Source organism: Oryctolagus cuniculus, chromosome 8 (genome assembly GCF_964237555.1).
Source record: "Oryctolagus cuniculus chromosome 8, mOryCun1.1, whole genome shotgun sequence".
Classification (NCBI taxonomy): Eukaryota; Metazoa; Chordata; class Mammalia; order Lagomorpha; family Leporidae; genus Oryctolagus; species Oryctolagus cuniculus.
The window spans coordinates 50651806-50674092 of record NC_091439.1 but is presented as its reverse complement, the minus strand read 5'-3'; the positions used below and the strand labels follow the sequence as shown (position 1 = coordinate 50674092).

The 22287-nt window shown below is 37.7% G+C and overlaps 1 long non-coding RNA gene across 3 annotated transcripts in view; it reads left to right on the top strand.

The window, feature by feature from the left end:
* The first annotated feature begins 6981 nt into the window (after positions 1-6981).
* LOC127483275 (uncharacterized) overlaps positions 6982-22287 on the top strand; it is a 56982-nt gene continuing 41676 nt past the window's right edge. For 2 of the 3 annotated variants that reach the window (XR_011378275.1, XR_011378276.1), the window contains exons 1-3: positions 6982-7020; positions 9623-10009; positions 14760-15036. This is a non-coding gene — a long non-coding RNA (uncharacterized lncRNA). The remainder of the gene's footprint in view (positions 7021-9622; positions 10010-14759; positions 15037-22287) is intronic. The other variant, XR_011378277.1, reaches the window with a different exon arrangement.

Below are 22287 nucleotides of genomic sequence, written 5' to 3'. Positions count from 1 at the left end.
AGATAAAAAATAAAACTGAATAACAGCATCAGAAGATTTCTAAAAACTTTGACTATTATCTTCTGCTTTCATTCTTTACACAAATTTTAGTCACATGGCTACAAGGATACTGAGGAACAAACTATTTTCTGTGTGGCCATGTGCACACCTAAACACTTTATCACTATGGAATTGATGCTTACCTCATCTCTAAAGCAAGGGGATTTACTTCATTACCCTGGGTTTAATATTATTCCCTTTAATTCAATATGAAACCAAAATGGACATTGTTTGTAAGATAGACTCTACCTTATAAAATTAATCTGGAAGGCACTGAATAAAAATCCAACAAACACATAAGCAACAGCAATCCTTGGGGAAAAGGGTATTAATTTTCTTTACTTCCTCACAAATTACTGTTGCTTAGTGACTTAAAACAATGTGCATCTATTCCTTCAGTTTCTATGGGTCAAGGGCCTGGCACAGTTTAACTGGGTCCTCTATTGAGAATATCAGAAGGCTAGAGTTTAGATTTCAGATGGGGTGTCACTCTCATCTGAAATTAAGGTCTTCTAAGCTCACGTGAGTGTTGGCAGAAGAGAGACTGCTATTTCAAATCCTTGAAGATCTTTTCCATAGGTGGATATTTAGAGTACTTAGGGTGACGGCAACTACATATCAAAATGCCTGGGTCTGTGTCACATCTTCCTCTTTATTCCAGCTTCTTGCTCATTCCTTGGCTGTTGTGAGCATTTGGAGAGCGAGTAGAAGGGAGATCTTCTCACTTTCTTTCCTTTTAAAATAAATAAATAAATAAATATTTAAAAACTTTTTTACTAATTCAAAGTCAACTGGTTAAGAACTATGCCATTTGTAAAAATCTTTTCTCTCTTAGTATATAATATGAACTAACCACAGTAGTGACAAACATCATGTACACAGGTAGGTCCTTTACAAATTCAAGGAGACTATTCAGGATATGTACACCAAAAAGCAGAAATTCTATCAGTTCTCTTAGAATTCTGTAACAATTAAGACTTTCTTTTAGTGTTTAAATATGCAATTTTAACAAAAAAATGCAACACTTGAAAAAAAACCAGAAGTGTTATTCATGTAGAGAGAATGCAGCCAAATAAAAATTGAAGGGGCCAAGTACTATATTTATCAAAGATGTAAAAACAGTGTTAATAAGTGTGTTCAAAAAGTAAATTGAACTGTTTTAAAACATCAAATGTAAGCATAATAACAATTATTGATTAAATAGAGATTAAAATAGAAATTTATCTTCTAAAATATTTTATTTATTTGAGAGGCATAGTTATAGACAAAGAAAGGAAGAGAGAGAGAGAAAGAAATCTTACATCCATTGGTTCACTCCCTAAATGGTCCCAATGGCTAGAGCTGAGCCCGTCCAAAGCCAGAAACCAGGAGTTTCTTCCGGGTTTTCCATATGGGTGCAGGGGCCATCTTCTACTACCTTCTCAGACCATAAGCAGAGAGCTGGATTGGAAGAGGAGCAGCTGGGACTCTAACCAGGGCCAATATGGGGTGCCAGGACCATAGGCAGAGGCTTAGTATACTATGATACAGCACCGGACCCAGAAATTTAAAAGAATGTCCTGAGGCTGCAAAACACAGTAATGTAGTTACTTTGAACTGACACAAGAGAGAGTGTACTTGAAGATGGAACAACAAAAATGGCCCAATCCAAAGACTAAGTGAAAGAAGAGTGAAGTAAAAGAAAACACAATCTCAGATCTGTGAGACACGATTAAGTGAACCAATAAATATGTGTATGTAATTGGAGTCCAGAGAAAAGACAAGAGAAAGCAGAAAAAAATGACAAGATAATGGTGAAAACTTGACTGAAAACATTCATCCATGTATATAAGAAGTTCAACAAACTTCAGTGAGGATACACTCAAAGAGATTCAAATGTAGATACATTGTGGTCAAACTGCTTAAAGCCAAAAACAAAAAGAAAATTTCAAAGCAACAAGAGAGTGATGATTTATTTATAAGATATACTATACCACAATAAAATAAAATAGAGGTCAGAAGTGGTTAGAATGACATATTTAAATTACTGAAAACAAAAGTGTCATAAAAACAAAGACAGAGAAATTTTGCCTGGCAGGTCTGCATTACAATAAATGCTAAAGGAAATCCTTCAAACTAAAGAAAATAATACCAGCTGGTAACTTAAGTAGATTTTAAGAACTAATGTTCATGATAAAGTAAAATGAAAAACAGTGCCCACACATACTTGAAATCCATGCATTGTCTTTTTGTAGTACACAATTTTCCATGAATTGTTTGAGGACCTCTCATATGCATCACTTTAAAAAAATTGCACCAAAATGAACTCATCTATTTGCTCCAATTTCCACAAACTTTTTAAAGTACCTTAATATAACATATACCAAAAGCATCATTGACTGTATACTTCAGGCTGGAGAGTTTTATGGTACAAAGAAAACCTTAGTAAATCTGGTAAAAAATATATCAGGGGCAAGTTTCTGCCTGGTACTTCCTTATACTATCATAAAAATAAATATTTTATCTAGAGTTCTAGTTACTTATTGGTCCTAAGGGAACTACAAAAAGAATGTATGCAAATTATTCTCCTCCATAACAACCTATACTTGCTTTAATTGGTTTCAGTGAAATAGAGCCAAAACATATAAAGTCAAAGTTGGGTCATGCATGGACAGTGAAAAACTTCAGCAATGTCTGGCTACGGAGTAGGAAAATGTGGAGAATGCAAGTACAATAAGAATCCTACCAGGTATCCAGTGCAATCACAGGAGGACTTAACGTTGCCCTAATTGGAGGCTGGGCATCAGGATGGTCAGCTCTGTTTCTGATTGACCTTAGCGGAAGGTTACTCCACAGCAGTGTGTTAAACATTTCCCCAAGATAACGCACTGTGCATCACCAGAAAAAAATAGTTTCATAGCATGAAATGTTGGAATGTGGTTTTGCTCTCAAGCAGATGTTTGTTAATAGAATTTAGGCAGAAAATAAACTGGAATTTCTACAAAACCACACATAGCCAAACCATTAGATAGAATTGCATTTTTGGAGTACTGTAGAGTATTAATTCTATTATATGTTTATATCACATGCATCAGGGCAAGATAAGTAAAGTAAATATAATGTCATCAGGAAGTATCTGAGTTAAGCTGCACATGTCAACAGACATGAATATATATCAAAACCACAGAGACGTCTTGACTCAGAGTCATGAAAAAAACGTTTCCAAAATTCTTGCGCTATTACTCATCTTCAAAAGGATGTGAGTTGAAAAATAAGGGAGAATAACTTTAAAGTTTTACAATAAATGCCATATTTGCTTTAAATAGATTCATCTTGAGAATTAAACATTGGTTCAAAGAAGCAGATCATCATGGTCTTTTCTGGTTCCAGGATAAACAAGAATGTGTTGCAAAGAATATAAAGAAGAGACTGTTCTATTGATGGTTTCTCTGTTACCTAACGATGTCTTATTAATGACTTGGGTATAACACAATGTAATTTTTTGTCTATAATCTAGACATTGAGCTTCTTGTGCATTCATTCTTTTTTTTCACTTAGTTTATTAGTTTTATTTATTTATTTACATTTTTATTTTTAGAAAGAGAGAGTGACAGCAAGAGAGTCCTTCCATCCTCTGGTTCACTCCCTAAATGGCTGAAACATCAAGTGCTGGGTTAGACCAAAGCCAGCAGTCAGAAGCTTCATCTGGGTCTCCATGTCGTTGCAGGGGCCCAAGCATTTGGACCATCATCTGCTGCTTCTCCCAGGTGCATAAGCAAGGAGCTGTATTGGAAGTGGAGCATCCGGGACTCAAACCAGCACCCACATGGGATACTGGTGCCACAGGCAACAGTTCAACACACTGTGTCACAGTGCTGGCCCCTCATTCTATATTTTTAAGAAATGACACTAGATTGAGAGGGATCTAAGTTTACGAATTCAAGCGTTTATTCTTTGGTATGGTTTTTTTCTTTGTTCACCCTGCTCTTCTCTCTTCTAACCTCTCTAACTTCCCAGTTCCACTGTTTGGTGGAGAAAAGCACCCAATACTGAGAACAGAAAAGTAGACAAAGGTATCGAGGTGGTCTTGACTCTGGTAGCCACCTGATGTATTTTTCCCTTGCTACTTATTTTTTCTTTTATGGTAAGAATTAATCCCCTGCATAGTCATCACTGATTCTATATTGCCAAAATACATAGCAAATGTGTTCTGATAGGTGCTCTACATTCCTTATTGTCTGCAAGGTTAAGGGGGCTATAAAACAGCATAAACAAATCCTATTTCCTCTAGTTACAACAACACCTCCACTCACTGGCAGGTGAATTGGACTGCTTGCTGACTCCTGCACATGCCTTGAGGACAGCCACCCCCTGAAAGGGCTCATCTCTCAGCTGCTGGATAATGAGTCAGGAGCTTGGGGGTGGAGAGGTGCCTGAAACAACACAGCTGCATTGTCCTTAGATATCCATTCCAAATTTTTTCTCACCTCTACTCCAGTGTGGGTCTTATACTGAAAAGCTGGTAGTTAACCCACAGATGCAAGAAGTGCAATAAATCTCAAGTAAGATAGGATAAAAAGAAAAGATCATTATGCAGATTTCTGAAAATTAGTGATAAGAAGAAAATCTAAAAGTAGCCATGAGGTGATAATGAGGATGGAGGATCAAGTTAGCCACAGATGGTGTCCCCTGGTCCCAAACCTACCATATTCAGACATTGATGCCCTAACAACCAGTACCTCAGAGTATTACTGTGTTTGGAAATAGGGTTTTTAAAGAGGTAATTACAATTGCATGAGATCACGTGGAGGGCTCTAATGCAATCTGATAGCATACACATCAGAAGAGGAAATTTGGAAGTGAAGAGATATCAGAGAAATGCATACATACAGTAAAGGCCTTGAGAGGACACAGAGAGAAGATGCCTGACTACAGATGCAAGAGATAAGCCTCAAAGGAAACTCCCTGCCAACACCTTCTTCAAGGATTTCCAGCCTCCGGAACTGTGAGAGAACAAATTTCTGTTATTTAAGCTCCCAGACTGTGGTATTTTGTAATGGAAGCCCTAGAAAACTAACATACACATGATGAGCCGAGAAATCAACTCTTCATGTCTTTAAAATACAGAAGGAGATGTCTCAAAGGCTCCGTCGCTATTAATAGCAGAGGGCATTATGAGAGCATGGAAAAAGATGGAAATAAATCACTGGTGGTTTTCTTTAATATCATACAGAGGAGAATCTTGCAATAAGTGTAACTTACCCCACATTTTCTGAAGAATGATCCTAACATCGGTGCTATAGGATGCTAATAGTTTTTCCTTGGAAAATAAAGGAGCTTTAGGAAATATTACAATATACTGTGAACCAAATACTTATTTTATTTGAAAAACAGAGATAGTGAAAGACAAGTACAGACAGACAAACACACATACACACACAGCAAGAGAGATAGATAGAGATAAAGATAGAGATAGAACTAGAGAGAGAGTGAGAGAGAGAGAGAGAGAGAGGTAAAGCTGAGGAGAACTAATTTCCATCTGCTTGTTCACTCCCCAAATGCCAGAGCTAAAGTAAGAGCCTGGAATTGATTTCAGATTCGCCCATATCAATGTCAGGGACCCAAGTACTTAGGCCATCAACACCACCTCTGAGAGTGTGTATGTGCAGGAAACTTGAGTTGGGGGCTGGGGCTGGTCTAGAATCCACGCACTCTGACATGGGTTGTGGGTGTCCCAAGTAACTTCTTAACCACTGCACCAAGTGCTTACAAAAAATAGTTTTTGTATCTACTAAACAGCACAAGGTAATATGAAATTAAATTTGACTGAATAACCTGAAAGCAAACAATGTTATTCACCTAAATGGAGCTTGTTAAATATTTATTGGTAATATTGGGAAACTTCCTAGGCATGTTTGGATAAACTAATCTAATCAAAAGATCAAATGACCCCAAATTAAATATATGAACTATCATGAGAAATCCTTTAGTGATTCTCTCTAGAGGTTTGCTTAATTGTGACCATGGGAATTTAGTATGGGGGAGACAAGAAAAGTGCTTCTACTTTAATTAGACCTCTATGTATAATTACATGTGCTTTGAATCACATTTTAAAACAAGAGAAAACCACTTGCAGAGTGGCCCTGTTCTCTCAATCTGATCTTTTGAAGAAATATCAAACTTTTACTGGGGAGTTCTTTGCTGACCACTTCATGACTAGATTCACAGAATGCACACAGTGGCTTTGCGGCTAATGGAGACTTAGAATGCATATAGAAATTCCTTCTAGAAGCAAGCCCAACTGCCTGCTAGTTAGCAATCTACTGTGTCTCCATGTGGGAAGAACAGCCAGTTGTGTTTCCATTTTCTTCAATTATTATTTGATGAAGTATTCCTAAAGATCTGTGTTAAGTCTAAATTCTATGGATTTTGCTTTGCTGTGTTTGTTGATCAGTCCTCTTGAGTTTAATGTGCTAGAATCCACTGTGATTTTCATAACTCAGAAGACTCCATGCTGGCACAGAATGGCATTTGTTTGCTCAAAGTAAACCTGCATTTTCTTGGGAGAGAATACAGTACAGATGATAGGAGGTTTTATTTTGTTTTTGTTTTTGTTTTGGTTCCATTGGCTTCCAAGAAATGATTCAGACTAACATTTATTTTCTAAAACAAACAAAATGTAAATAGTTTTATATGAGTTTTAGTTTCAGAAAGGTTATACTCTCCAAGTCAGTTATTTAAATATGAATCAAAGTAAATCCCTTTAAGATTAGTCTAAAGTTAAATGCTTGACTTAATAAATAGATTTATGAACAGACTTATTCCTTAGGAAAATAAACGGCTGGCAGAGGAGCAGAGGAGTGGGAAGGAGTTAAAATAAATTATCAAAAAAGTCCACCTTAAAAAAGCATAGAATGCCAGAACTCACAGTTTCCATGGATACTTGGTTTTCAGATAAATGGACTGATAACAAGATAGTTCAAGTGATTTGCCAAAGACCAAGTGAGTAGATTCTGTGGGATTATATGTGAGCCTGAACAGTTTGTGTGCCAAACAAACACCATTGTATAAATGGTTTCATTTGAAGTCTAGCCTGACCTTTATGAGGTCGACTGGTCAACTTTGTCAATAGCTCACTCCTCAAGTGCAGGAAACCCCTGCTGATGCCAATGCCAATGCCAGCACCGGTAATTTAGTTATAAATGGTCACCCAAGCCAAGAGCATGTTCTCTCAATGAAATAGCTAACTTCAGAATGGCCTCTGTATGTTACTCTTGGGGATTTTCCTGTTCTGTGCACTACACAGCCTTCTGCTACTAAATCTCTGCAAGCCTCAATTTCTTTGTTTGTAAAATGGGAAACATAAAAATAGAACTTGCGCCCATAGGGCTGCTTTTAAAATGAATTATGGGGAGTGAGGGGACAAGGGAGGGAGATTTTGCACAGCAGTTAAGATGTTGTTTGAGATGGACATATTTCACATTAGATTGCCTGGGATTGCATCCTGGTTCCATTTGCAATCCAGCTTCCTGCTGATGTCTACCCTGTGAGGTAGCAGGTGATGATGGCTCAAGAGATTCAGGCTCTGCCACACACATGAGAGAATCAGAATGGAGTTTGAGCTCCTAGTTTCAGCCTAGCTCATGCCTGTTCTTGGCAGGCATTTGGAGATTGAAACAGTAGATGGGAGATCGCTCTGTCTCTCTGTCTATCTGTTTGTCTAACTCTTAGCCTTTAAAAGATAAAATAAAACAAAATAAAATGAATTATGACTATTTAAAAATCATTTATTATTTATTTAAAAGTCAGAAAGAGAAAGAGAGGAGAAAGATAGAACTTCTATTTGCTGGTTCACTCCCCAAATACCCACAGCAGCTAGTATTGGGCCAGGCAGAAGTGGGAACCAAGAACTACTTGGATGACAGGTGCCCAAGTACTTAGGTTGTCATCCACTGCTTTCCCAGGTCCATTAGCAGGATTTTGGATCAGAAGCAGAGTAGCCAGGTCTCTAACCAGGCACTCCAACATGGGATGCCAGCATCAAAAGCAGCAGCTTTATCTGTTGTGCAGCCTCAAATCATGATCTTATTACAGGTGAAGCATTTGACATGTTGCCTGATACATAATAACTTCTCAAAATGTTTGCTCTTAATTCTATTAATTATTTTAATTATAAAGCAATTTAATTATATTCAGAATCTCTCACTTATATACATTATTCACTTATATACATTATTTATACTTTTGTATCTGAGGAAAATAAGAAATAGTGGGCAATCAAGCATACAGAATTTTGTCATTTGCCTTTGTATGACAGTGTGTTTCTGCCTTCAATATCTATTTAATTGGACATGAACAGAAGGGCAGAAAAGAGAGAAAATTAACTTTTTATGAATATATTTTTTTGGAATCACAGCCTATAAAACATTAGAGTTGTATATCTTATTTCAAGTGGAGATTCTGTTAAATATCTATTGTTTTTTTTTTCTAGAAGCAGCACTATTAGCGCATGTGTGAAAATCTAGTTACTATGGTGATGTGTTAGCTGTCATCTCTTTTCTTTATAAATTAATCCCAAAACATCTTTCTAAATTTCAACTTCTAATTATTTGACAAAATAATTATCCCAAATAATAAGATTAAAATTATGTAACTACCCAGTAGAACTCATTACACTTTTAAAATTGATGCTGTTATTGTAAATAACTCTCAACCTCTTGACCTTATTCAATGTACTTGAACTTCAAACTGAAAAAGGAGAGAAAACATGGGACTCAAATTTGGTGTTGCATCTGTTAATTGTGAAATGCAGATGAAGTCTGGCCCAGGGAAGGGATTGGGGGCAGAGGCAGGACATAGTGGTGCAGCAATTGAGCCTCTGGGTTGCAGGACCCCATAACTTGTGCCTGGTTCAAGTCCTGGTTACTTTGCTTCTAATCCAACTTTCTGCTAATACAGGAAGCAGATAATGGTTTAAGTACCTGGATTCCTGCTGCTCACGTGGGAGACCTAGAGTGAGTTCCAGGTTCTTAGCTTTGGCTTGGCCCAGGCTGTTTTACACATTTGAGGAGCAAACCAGTAAATGTACCATTTATCATTCTTTCTTTATCAATTTTTTTCAAATAAAAAAAATAAATAAATCTTTTTTAAAAATTTTATTTATTTATTTGAAAGAGTTACACAGAGAGAGAAGGAGAGGCAGAGAGATAGAGGTCTTCCATCCACTGGTTCACTCCTCAATTAGCCACAATGGCCCAGAGCTGCACAGATCCAAAGTCAGGAGCCAGGATCTTCTTCTGGGTCTCCCACGCGGGTGCAGGGGCTCCAGGACTTGGGCCATTTTCTATTGCTTTCTCAGGCCAAGGAGAGAGCTGGATTGGAAGTGGAGCAGCTGAGTCTTGAACCGGTTCCCATATGGGATACCAGCACTGCAGGCGGCAGCTTTACCCACTACACCACAGCATCGACCCCCTTAAAACTGTTGTACTGGGTGAGAGCAAAGCTAAAGTAGCCGTCATAGCCTATTAATTCAGTAACTACGTATTATAAAAGAACAGATACATCACTTTAATGAATGAGCCTCTATTTGCCTCCCCTCTACTAGGAACATTCCACCACCAATGCCTGAGTCCAGGTTTATGGCTGACAACACTACGAGTAGCAAGTGACCAGGGAGGAGGATAATCCTAGTGCAAGGAAGCAACAAAATAAAGCACTGAAAGAATGTAGAAGTCACAAAGACAGTGACCTTCATAAGCCGTGTGAAGTTTTATAATGCATGACGGCTTTTTTAGCAACAAGCAGAAGGCATGCCAAGAAACAGAGTGAGAAATCATGTGACTACAGAGAGATGGAAAGACTAGTTACTTCAGACCCCAATGGCTTCACTTTCATGAGCCTCAGTTGCGCTCCTCCCTCTGTTGCACTGTGACAACTCCTCTTCAACAAATTTCCTCCTTATCTGAATGGATCTCGGTTCCTCACCACCAAGGTAGTATCAATGTTACTACTCTGGGGCTACCCTTTGCAAGGTGATCTAATGGAGCCCCGCAGTGCAGGGTTATTTCAGAGACCCCATGGGTCTAGGTTGTTGGAACATTGATCCAAATGTTCTACCAGTGGCTTAAATTACAAAGTGTAATTGCTTGGAAATCATCAAAATTTGATGACATTTTCTTAGGGATTAACTCTTGGAGTGGAATCATAATACAGAACATAATCTAAAAACAATACCAATAAGACTATAAGATACTTTTGTTAGATAACAAAGTAATCCTAATGAAAGTAATTTCCAATTAGTTTAGGTGTTAAATAGCAAAAGCCAACTGTGAACTCATGAACTTCTATCACTCATACACTCCTGCAAACTGAATACAATATCCAATTACCATAAATGCTTAATAAATTTTGAGCATCATTCCTTTATAGTGCTGAGTTGAACATAAACATTCACGTCTTTTGCCGCATGCCTGCAGAGTAAAATCTAGGTAGGCACCATAAATGCAGGCTCAGATAACACACATGCAGGTAGCGTACCTCTTTAGACTCAGTGCCTTCATGTTGGCCACCTTCTAAGCGAGTTTCACAGAAGTGCTTGTGCCTGTTCAAAACACCATGATTTGAGCATCCCAACACCATGAGAAGAGCATCCAAGGCAATCCCAGTTCCTACTTACTCAATCTCGGTTATGGAGCTATGCTAGCATTTGGGAATAAAGCACTGTTTAAGGAAACAAAGGATGTGTGGGAAATACAGCAGCTGGTGTTTGCAAAAGTGATTAATTTTTGCTGCATAACAGGGTTGTTTGGGATCTTACAGTGAGAATATAGAGATCACATCTTGGCCAGATATAAATATTTATATTCTTAATCTTCTTCAGGGACCCTGAAGATGAGGAAAAGGAATGATTTTGCTAGTGACAAGTTATGCTTGCCATAAAAATTTTCTTTTAAAAGCACTTTTAAACTTTTTTTTTTCTTAACCACATTTGCCAAGTCCAGAGAAATCTCTAGCAGAAATTAAGTGTAAAAAGATTTTGGGCATCTGCAATGTTAGTTCCTGAAACTGGTATGTGGCACAGGACCAGATGTCTCAGAGTCTGTAGCTTTTTGCTTTCAGTGTTTACATGTAGGGTTTTTATTCCCCCTTTTCCTTGCCTTTCTTAGTTGAGATTAAGAAAATGATTTTGACTCTTTTTTGAAGAGTCAGGCCCTACTTTAGCCAGCAATAACATAAAACAAGGATATTATGATGCCCCAAGAAAAATTCTGTGAGAAGAAGAGAAAAGGCAATGCTTGGGGACTCACGTTAAGACACAATGTGGCCTCTAACGTGCATTTGAGAAATGCCAAAAGGATAGGAGAGGACTGAGCAAAGGACTTCGACTACCATGAGATCTGGGAGAAAAGCACATGCCAGGGTTCATGTCATGTGCTGGGCTGCTGGAGCCCGAGGCTACAAAGGTTAAAGAACAAAAAGCAGCAGGACAAAAAGATCTTGGCTTCTTTAGGGCATGGTGAAAAGCAGTAAAATTGTTTAACAGAATTTCACCTCAAAATTGGGTTTAGGTTATGAACTCCAGACAATGGACAAATGTTAAATCAGAAAGACTTTTTCTTTTGTGCTTTCTGTGTTATTCCATTTTTCCGAATGATGGCCTCGTTCTGCTCTGATATTTGATGTCAGCATCATGATATGCGGGTCCAACTAGCCTGAATCCTAGGAACTTTTAATTCTTGGACAGAGCACATCCCTTTCTGCTGGGAGTGCTACTTTGAGTACATATGCAAACTTAAGTTTTGGAGGGTCACCATGTTAAGGGCTTGCCTATGAATGAAACCCACGCAGAAGTTTTCAGAGCCCATTGCAAGGCAAGTCTGTGAGGGAAGCCACTGTTAGCTGACGTGACTGGAGCTCCTAGGCCCAGAGACATCCTGGGTTACTCTGCTACACAGGGCAGTGCATTTTACATTTTGTTAGAGTTGAAGTGCTGGCTGAAACCATCATTTTGTATGAAATAACTTATTTTAGGAGCTTGAAATTTCCATGAATGTTTCAGGTAAAAACTGGTTTGCAATAGTCCCACGGCTTCTGTTAACCATTTCAGAGTTTGAAAAATGGGATATGAGGTGTGGAATTGAATGAATCTAACCATGGAAATGTTCCAGATGCTGATTGATGATTCTGGAGATCAATGCTGGGAAATAAAACAAAATTTCGACCAAGTTTCCTGCATTAGAATGTGTTTGCTGAAAATGAGAAAAATTGGAAGGAGAACAATTTTAGATTTTTATTTCTACTTAATGTAATCTGAAAGAAGAATTAATTTTGAGTTTATATGAAATCTTAATCAGGAGAGGAGTGTTCTGCTATGAAGCATTTTTATTTAACTGGCATTGTGGTTGAGCTAAGCTACCATGTAGTACTAACTCAAAAATTTTGCCTAGTGAATGTGATTGGGTAATGTGGTTACGCGGACTTTGCAACTCACAGTAGATTCAGGAGTGAATTCTTAATCAAGTATATGTTACAGCCTTGGAGATAACTTAATGAATGTCTTTTCTGCTGAATTTCCCAGGCAAAGGCTATAGTGCCCATCTTTCTTTTCCCAGGAAGGTACAAAAGAAGCATGATACATGTATGAGGGGAGTAGACAGAAGAGGATGAGTATAGAATTACTTTGATACACATCAGGATCTCAACTGAGTGGAGGTTCTAAAATCCAGATTGGTATAGGAGAGGTGACAGTTCTCAAATTTCTTTCCATATCAGATCACATCCCCTTTTCAGCTTTCTGTAATAAAGATAAAATAACACACATGGTCTTTAATCTATGTATCAGCACCATTATAAGTATTTTATATATTTATTTGTTTAATATTTACAAAGCCACGAGAGGCAGGTAATTCTATTCTTCTACATTTATAAATGAGGAAGGAGCATGGGAAGGCTAAGTGTCTTGTCCAAATCCATAGAGCTCAGAAGAGGTAGAACAGGAATTTGAACACAGATGGTCTGTTCTTCAAACTCCTTGCTGCTTGAGAGGAGGAAGATGTGCTAATACAACAGGGTAGGTAGAGTGTAAGCGTTCACCTGGGCTCTCTTTTATCAGGAAGTGGGCTACTGAGCCTCTTCAGGTCACGTGGATCAGGAAATGAACATAGGGTCTGATGTGCGGCCCAGATGTATGTTTCTCTCACACAGTTTCTCTTTCTGTCTCTCTCCTCCACCTCACATTTTTTCTCCCTGCTTCCTCTCTTTCCAACTACCACTTTCCTGCCTCATCTTCTCTTAACCATAAGACATATCTGAGCATGCCAGCCTGTCTCATTGTGAATATTTAAGTTGAAAGCAGGAATCCCCCCGCAAGCTTCAAGCAGACAGTGTAGGCATTAAATAACAATTAAGCCTTAACCAAGTATCTGTAGAGATACCTGTTCAGATATGAATTAAAAGGCCATTTGATCCCCCGTCTGCTCATACTCTTTGTGCATAATTATTTGGAAACTAGCTGGGATTGATAATCAATAATTGGCATGGCATAATTTGGGGAGTCTATGTTTTTTAGAGTTAATACCATTGAGGCTGAGGCCGGCGCCGCGGCTCACTAGGCTAATCCTCCGCCTAGCGGCGCCGGCACACCAGGTTCTAGTCCCGGTCGGGGCTCTGGATTCTGTCCCAGTTGCCCCTCTTCCAGGCCAGCTCTCTGCTGTGGCCAGGGAGTGCAGTGGAGGATGGCCCAAGTGCTTGGGCCCTGCACCCCATGGGAGACCAGGAAAAGCACCTGGCTCCTGGCTCCTGCCATCGGATCAGCGCAGTGCGCCGGCCGCAGTGCGCCGGCCGCGGCGGCCATTGGAGGGTGAACCAACGGCAAAGGAAGACCTTTCTCTCTGTCTTTCTGTCTCTCTCTCTCACTGTCCACTCTGCCTGTCAAAAAAAAAAAAAAAAAAAAAAAAACAAAAACAAAAAAAAAAAAAACAAAAAACAAACAAACAAAAAAAAAAACATTGAGGCTGTGGCCTAGTGGGAAAAGCCGCTGCCTGTAGTGCTGGCATCCCATATGGGCGCCCGTTCAAATCCCGGCTGCTCCGCTTCCAATCCAGCTCTCTGCTATGGCCTGGGAAAGCAGTAGAAGATGGCTTAAGTCTTTGGGCCCCTACACCTATGTGGGAGTCCCGGAAGAAGCTCCAAGCACCTGGTTTCGGATCGGTGCAGCTCCGGCTGTTGCAGCCATTTGGGGAGTGAATCAGTGGATGGAAGACCTCTCTCTCTGTGCCTCTCCTCTCTCTGTGTAACTCTGACTTTCAAATAAAATAAATAAAAATCTTTAAAAAATAGAATTAATAGCATCAAGCATTATCAAAAACCCACCTGATCTATTTTATTAACTTATATTACATTAATGTTTATTATTAAATATTTATAATATATGAATAGTTATGTACATTGATCAAAAAATATGACTCCAGGTGAATGTGAAAAAGTGTTGGATAGTAGTTCTACTTATGTGTATGCATGGGACAGTGAAGGGTATCTTGATATCTTTCCATTACTTTGCAGCAGTGCCTTACTTGTCAATTAATACAACTTTAAAAAATTGATTTAATTGCCTACTGTTTAGAGAGAGTTGTTAGTGATTCAAAGAGAACTATTTTATATATATTAGACCAGAATAATTAATGCTATGTGTAAAAGTAAAGCAGAAGATAGCTGTGGATAACTGTTCCTGGCATCATCCTCAGAAAGCCTCATGAAAGAAGTTATGGACAACACAGGTCTCCATTCTGCCAAGTGAGCATGAAGCAAGAAAGTGCTGTCTCTGCAGCAGAGAGGAACCCTCACCAGCCGCTCCATCTGCCAGTTCCTTGATCCTGAACGTCCCTGCCTCCAAACTGCTATAGACACATTCGTATGATGTGTAGATAACCCAATCTCAGACATTTTGTTACCACAGCATGAACAAATAAGACCCTCAGTAAGATGGTGATAAAAGGAACTTATTTGGGGATGTGGTTTGTGGTAAGTGACCTGGGGAAGTAGGGTTCTTTCTGCATTGGGTCCTGAAAGGGAGGAATAATTCTGTGATTAAGAATCTTAATAGATTTTACCTTGGAAGCTAGAAAGGTGAGGCTAATGCTGTAAGTGATTCAAAATTATTAAAAAAATCAATCACTCAGCTGGGAGAGGGAAGTACTGACATTTTTTGTTGTTTCTGGTTTTACAGCAACCTGGATTATAACTACACTCAAAGATAATTACAAACTGTTTTTGTTTTTTTGTCTCACCTTCCCGTTCTTAGAGTGGTTTCATCTGATGTTGGTCTGTGCAACTGTTCATATTTGACAGAACACCATGGCCTGCATATGGATGCAAGACCAGCTCTCAGTACCTTTCCTTCAGGGGAGAGCATATAATAAAAAACAAAACTAAGAATAGTTACTATTTGCTCCTAAGAAAATATTTTGGAGTTTGCTGTTTCTTTATCTCTCGATGTTTGAAAATAAATGTTTGCTTCAAAATAATAAAAGAGCTACCATGACTCCAACTTAACAAAAGTGCTCAGCACCTCTTTCCTTTCTTATAGACTCCGGTTCTATATAGTGACATAAACACTCATCCTTTTGTATCCTACAGTGTTCACAGGCAGGAAGACCATTGTCTTAGAAAAACAATGAATACAATATAATCTTCATGAAAAATGTAAAACACTGCATCTCATTGAGGAATTGTGAATGCAGTAGTGTGATATACTAATATTGCAGTATCGTAGTGATACTTTCTGTTTTAGTTTATTTCTTAGTCAATCTCTTCCTTCTGTATATGGGAAAATTGGGAAACCTTTATAGTGAAATTGATTTCATTTCATCACAGCAAAATATAATTTATAATGCCTTTTGGCATTTGCATTAGTTGAAGACAAGTTCATGAATATGTGCGAATCAAGGCTTTATTAAATTACGCTCTAGATTTTTAAAACTCTGTCAAAATTCCATGTTAGGTTGATCTTTAAATTTAAAGAATTTATTAATATATTAGATTCTCAGGGTCATAGAAAATGCATTATAATTACTACAGCACAATTATCTTGCTAACATGGTATCAATACAAAGAGAACAGGTTCAGTGTAGTTCATAGCTACAATCCTTGGAATATAATGATACTTCCTTTCTCCTTCCCTGCCTTCTTCTCACTCTCCATACCCTTCCTTCTTTCTTTCCTCCTTCTTTCTAATTTTCAAGATAACAAATTTTCCACCAAATAAGGAGTTCAACAAGCAAAAAGTAAAAAGACCATAGTTCAGTTAAAATATAATAGGTAAGGGCTATAAATACATATAATAAATTTTAAAATAATCACAGAGCATTAAAACTATAGAAGTGTATCATCTTTAACCATTGATTTGACAAAGATATAAAACAAATTTTGATAAAACATTGTATCTGCAGCAATAATGTTACACACAGGCATTTCTTTCCATTTTGCTGTGTTTGTTTTCTGCCTTTTTTTTTCCTTTTTTAATTTTAGCTCCCACATATAAAGTAGAACATGTGGTGTCTCTATTTCTGTGTCTGGCTTATTTCACTCAACATAATATCCTCCAGTTGCATCCATTTTGATGTAAATGATAAAATTTCATTATTTTTAATATCTGAATAATATTCCATTTTGTGTGTGTACGTACATACATATATACACATATATGCATATATATCACATTTTCTTTATCTATTTTTCTGATGATGGACACTAGGGCTGACTCTGTATTTCATTTATTGTCAACAGTGCCGTTATAAACATGGTGGGGCAGTTATCTCTTTGATACAATGTATTCATGTCTATTGAGTATATATCCAGACGTGGGATTGCTTGATTATATGGCAAATCTATTTCTAGTTTTTTAAGAAATCTCTGAGCTGTTTTCCACAATGGCTGCACTAATTTACATTCCCACCAACAATGTATAAGAGTTCTCCTTTCTCCATATCCTTGCCAGCATTTGTTACTCTGTCTTTTGGATAATACACATTATGACAGGGGTGAGGTGTTATTTCTTTGTGGTTTTGATTTGCATTTCCCTGATGGCTAATGATGTTGAGCATTTTTTTCATATATTTATTGGCCATTTGTATTCCCTGTTTTGAAAACTAATGTAGTCCTTTGACCATTACTTAACTGATTGGTTTTTTGTTGTTGAAGATTTAAAAGTGCTAATGTATTCTGGATTTAGTCCTTTCTCAGATAGGTAGCAGAAGCTTTTGAGCTTGACATAATCCCATTTGTTTAGTTTTGATTCTGTAGCCTGTGCTTTGGGAGTCTTGTCCAAGAAGTTCCCTACACCAATGTCTTGGATTGTTTTCTTCCAGCAACTTCATAGTCTCAGATCTTAAATTTAGGTCTTTGATCCATCTTGAGTTGACTTTTGTAAATGTGAGAGATATATTTCAAATTTCATTCTTCTACATATACCCATTCAGTTTTGTATCAGACTCATACTTTAAAAGTGCTCTAAATATACTTATTTCCATTTGAAAACTTTTAGCTAGAGTTTCAATTATAAGAAAAATATATTTTTCTATATTTGATCAAGCTAAATAATATGTTTTCATTATTACTAATTTTTAAGATTTCTTCCACTACAGTACTTTAATTTTAGTAGCTTATCAAGGTCAAATTCAGGATGTTTGAAAACCATTATAGTGTACCATAATATATCATTCTCCCATTGAAAATTTATTTAGATATCCATCTGGGATTTTGAGCCTTAAAATCTAAAAAGTAATTCATACAAATGGAATATTATTTGTCACTATGTACAGAAGTAATATAAGTGTTTCCTTAGATGATTATCTGTTCAATAATAGGAATTGGAACACTGTGATTATTATCATGTAATCAATTCAATGTGTGGCAATTTTTCTCCTGATTATAATTAATCTCTTCGCAAGAGTAGTACATAAAATGGTTATCTGATTCCCGGTGACCTGCTGCACTCATAGCACTCAGGGTCTGTGGGTGCAGAAAAATAAATAATTTTATAAGCAAAATGAGCCCTTCATGTTCCAGAGAATCTTCACCTTGTCTAAAATATTTAACTACTTTTTATGTTTAGTGTAATTATTCTTTTTTGTGTAGAGGGTTTTATTTTTTAGTGTGAGCACTAAGTCCTTAATGAAATATTGAATTTCAAGAAGCCTTAAGGGAGAGATTGTGTCTACTGTCTGCTAGTTTACTAGAGTTTCAAGAACAAAACTATTCACAGGTGAATCCTCAGAATATATTCTTTGATTTATTTAGAAGTGGTCTGAGCTATTGCTCAAATTCAGTTTCTGTTTCTATACTTAGAGTCAGCCGTTCAGATGACTGTGTGAAAATTTCTGCCTTATTAAGTTTCTGATACTTTCCTGTGTTGGGGAGTGATTTTTATCTTCTCATCGTAAGTCAAATATGATCCAAGTTTAACTGCGAAAGGCTTAAATTTGTGTATTTTTAGTCTTTCCCTAGGAACACAAATTTTATTATCTTGATTCCCTGCAGTTGGAATTGTAAAGTCATACTGATCCACCCCAATTGCAGACAATATAAGAGTGAGCTCTTCTGAGCCCAGACTAGACCACAGCTCCATGAACAAAGAAATGTTTTTGCTGTTCAGTTTATTTGTATGGTTGTTTTATAGCTTTATTGAAGTATAATAGATGTACAATAAATTTAACCTACCTGAAGTGGATAACTTGTCAATTTTAACATAAGGATACAATCGTGAAATTATCAGCACAATCAAGACAAAAATCATTTCCATTGCTCCCCAAAGTTTTCTCATGTCCATGTGTCATCTCCTTCCTGCCCTCCCTGCCACCCACTGCACAGGATACATTATGCCCCCATTTGAGTAAACCACTGATGTACCTTCTGGTACTACAGATTAGCTAACATTTTCTAAAATTTTATGAGTGAAATCAACTAGTGTGTGATTTGTTGGCTTGGATTTTACACTTAGTTTAATTTTTTCCATATGACAGATTCCAGTATACTGCTCATTTTTTTTGTATTGCAAACATTCTATTATATTAGTATACCACAATTTGTTAACCCATTTACCCCTTAGTGTTCATTTTAAATTTTTCTTTATTGTAATAGCTAAGGTGTTCCATTCATGTACATATGTTTTCAGTTCCCTTGGGTAAATAGTTATGAATGAAATATCTGGGTCACATAATAAACAAATGTTTAACTTTTTAGGAACTGAAAAACTTCTTCCAAAAGAAGCTGTACAATTTTCCATTCATACCAATAGTATATGACAATTGCAGCTGCTTCACATCCTTGCCAACCATGGGTGTTATCAGTCTTTTTAAACTTAATTGCAGTAATGTCTCATTATGGTTGCAATTTGCCTACCATAATGAGTAATGATATTGAGCATTTCCTCAAAATGTTTATTTGAAATCCATATCTCTTCTTTCTTCCTAATAATTTAGTTAAGGTTGTTGATCTTCTTATTGACTTTTGAAAATTGTGTATATGTTTTTTTTTTTTTAAACTTTTATTTAATGCATATAATTTTCCAAAGTACGACTTATGGATTACAATGGCTTCCCCCCCATACCGTCCCTCCCACCCACAACCCTCCCCTTTCCCACTCCCTCTCCCCTTCCATTCACATCATGATTCATTTTCGATTATCTTAATATACAGAAGATCAGCTTAGTATACATTAAGTATGGTTTTCAACAGTTTGCTCCCACACAGAAACATAAAGTGAAAAATAATAGATGATTTTTTTAAATGATGATGAAATCAGAGCAGACCTATTGTCATGTTTAATCCCAGTGAGAGTCAAGTTGGGAATTGATAATTTCTTTTTTTTTTTTTTCTTTTCTTTTTTTTTTTTTCTTTTCTTTTTTTTTTTTTTTTTACAGAGGATCAGTTTAGTATGCATTAAGTAAGGATTTCAACAGTTTGCACCCCCATAGAAACACAAAGTGAAATATATTGTTTGAGTACTCGTTATAGCATTAAATCTCAATGTACAGCACATTAAGGATAGAGATCCTACATGAGGAGTAAGTGCACAGTGACTCCTGTTGTTGACTTTACCAATTGACACTCCTGTCTATGGCATCAGTAATCTCCCTATGCTCCAGTCATGAGTTTCCAAGGCTATGGAAGCCCTCTGAGTTCTCCGACTCTTATCTTGTTTAGACAAGGTCATAGTCAAAGTGGAGGTTCTCTCCTCCCTTCAGAGAAAGGTACCTCCTTCTTTGATGACCTGTTCTTTCCACTGGGATCTCACTCGCAGAGATCTTTTGCCAGAGTGTCTTGGCTTTCCATGCCTGAAATACTCTCATGAGCTTTTCAGCCAGCTCCGAATGCCTTTAGGGCTGATTCTGAGGCCAGAGTGCTATTTAGGACATCTGCCATTCTATGAGTCTGCTGAGTATCTCACTTCCCATGTTGGATCAATCTCCCCTTTATTTACTCCATCGGTTAGCGTTAGCAGGTACTAGACTTGTCTATGTGTTCCCTTTGACTCCCAGTCCCTTCACCATGACCAACTGTGAACTGAAACTGATCACCTGGAACAGTGAGATGGCATTGGTACATGCCACCTCGATGGGATTGAATTGGAATCCCCTGGTATGCTTCCAACTCCACCACTTGGGGCAAGTCAGCCTGAGCATGTCCCAAATTATACATCTCTTCCCTCTCCCATTCCCACCACCATGTTCAACAGGGATCACATTTCAGTTAATTTTCAACACTTAAGAATAACTGTGCATCAATTACAGATCTAAACCAGTCATATTAAGTAGAACAGATAAAAAAAACTACTAAGAGGGATAATGTATTAAGTTGTTCATTAACAGTCAGGGCTATGCTGATCAAGACACCATTTCCCATAGTGTCCACCTCACTCCAACAGGTTTCCCTCTTGGTGTTCAGTCAGTCGTCACCGATCAGGGAGAACATATGGTATTTGTCCCTTTGGGACTGGCTTATTTCACTCAGCATGATGTGTTCCAGATTCCTCCATTTTGTTGCAAATGACTGGATTTCGTTGTTTCTTACTGCGGTATAGTATTCTAAAGAGTACATATCCCATAATTTCTTTATCCAGTCTATCGTTGATGGGCATTTAGGTTGGTTCCAGGTCTTAGCTATTGTGAATTGAGCTGCAATAAACATTAGGGTGCAGACCGCTTTTTTGTTTGCCAATTTAAATTCCTTTGGGTAAATTCCAAGGAGTGGGATGGCTGGGTCGAACGGTAGGGTTATCTTCAGGTTTCTGAGGAATCTCCAGACTGACTTCCATAGTGGCTTGACCAGCTTGCATTCCCACCAACAGTGGGTTAGTGACCCTTTTTCCCCACATCCTCGCCAGCATCTGTTGTTGGTAGATTTCTGCATGTGAGCCATTCTAACCGGGGTGAGGTGAAACCTCATTGTGGTTTTGATTTGCATTTCCCTGATTGCTAATGACCTTGAACATTTTTTCATGTGCCTGTTGGCCATTTGGATTTCCTCTTTTGAAAAATGTCTGTTGAAGTCCTTGGCCCATCTCTTAAGTGGGTTGTTGGTTTTGTTTTTGTGGAGTTTCTTGATCTCTTTGTAGATTCTGGTTATTAACCCTTTATCTGTTGCATAGTTTGCAAATATTTTTTCCCATTCTGTCGGTTGTCTCTTCACTCTCCTGACTGTTTCTTTTGCAGCACAGAAACTTCTCAATTTGATGCAATCCCAATAGTTGATTTTGGCTTTGACTGCCTGTGCCTCCCGGGTCTTTTCCAGAAATTCTTTGCCTGTGCCAATATCTTGAAGGGTTTCTCCAATGTTCTCTAGTAACTTGATGGTGTCAGGTCGTAGATTTAGGTCTTTAATCCATGTTGAGTGGATTTTTGTGTAAGGTGTAAGGTAGGGGTCTTGCTTCATGCTTCTGCACGTGGAAATCCAATTTTCCCAGCACCATTTATTGAATAGACTGTCCTTGCTCCAGGAATTAGTTTTAGATCCTTGATCAAATATAAGTTGGCTGGAAGGCATGGAGAGGGAGAAAGGATTAGAAGGCCTTTTTAGTGAGATATTAGCAGAAAATTTCCCAGGTTTGGAGAAGGACAGAGAAATCCTAGTACAGGAAGCCCACAGAACCCCTAATAAACACGACCAAAAGAGATCCTCACCACGACACGTTGTAATTAAACTCTCCACAGTGAAACATAAAGAAAAGATCCTAAAATGTGCAAGAGAGAAACGTCAGATTACTCTCAGAGGATC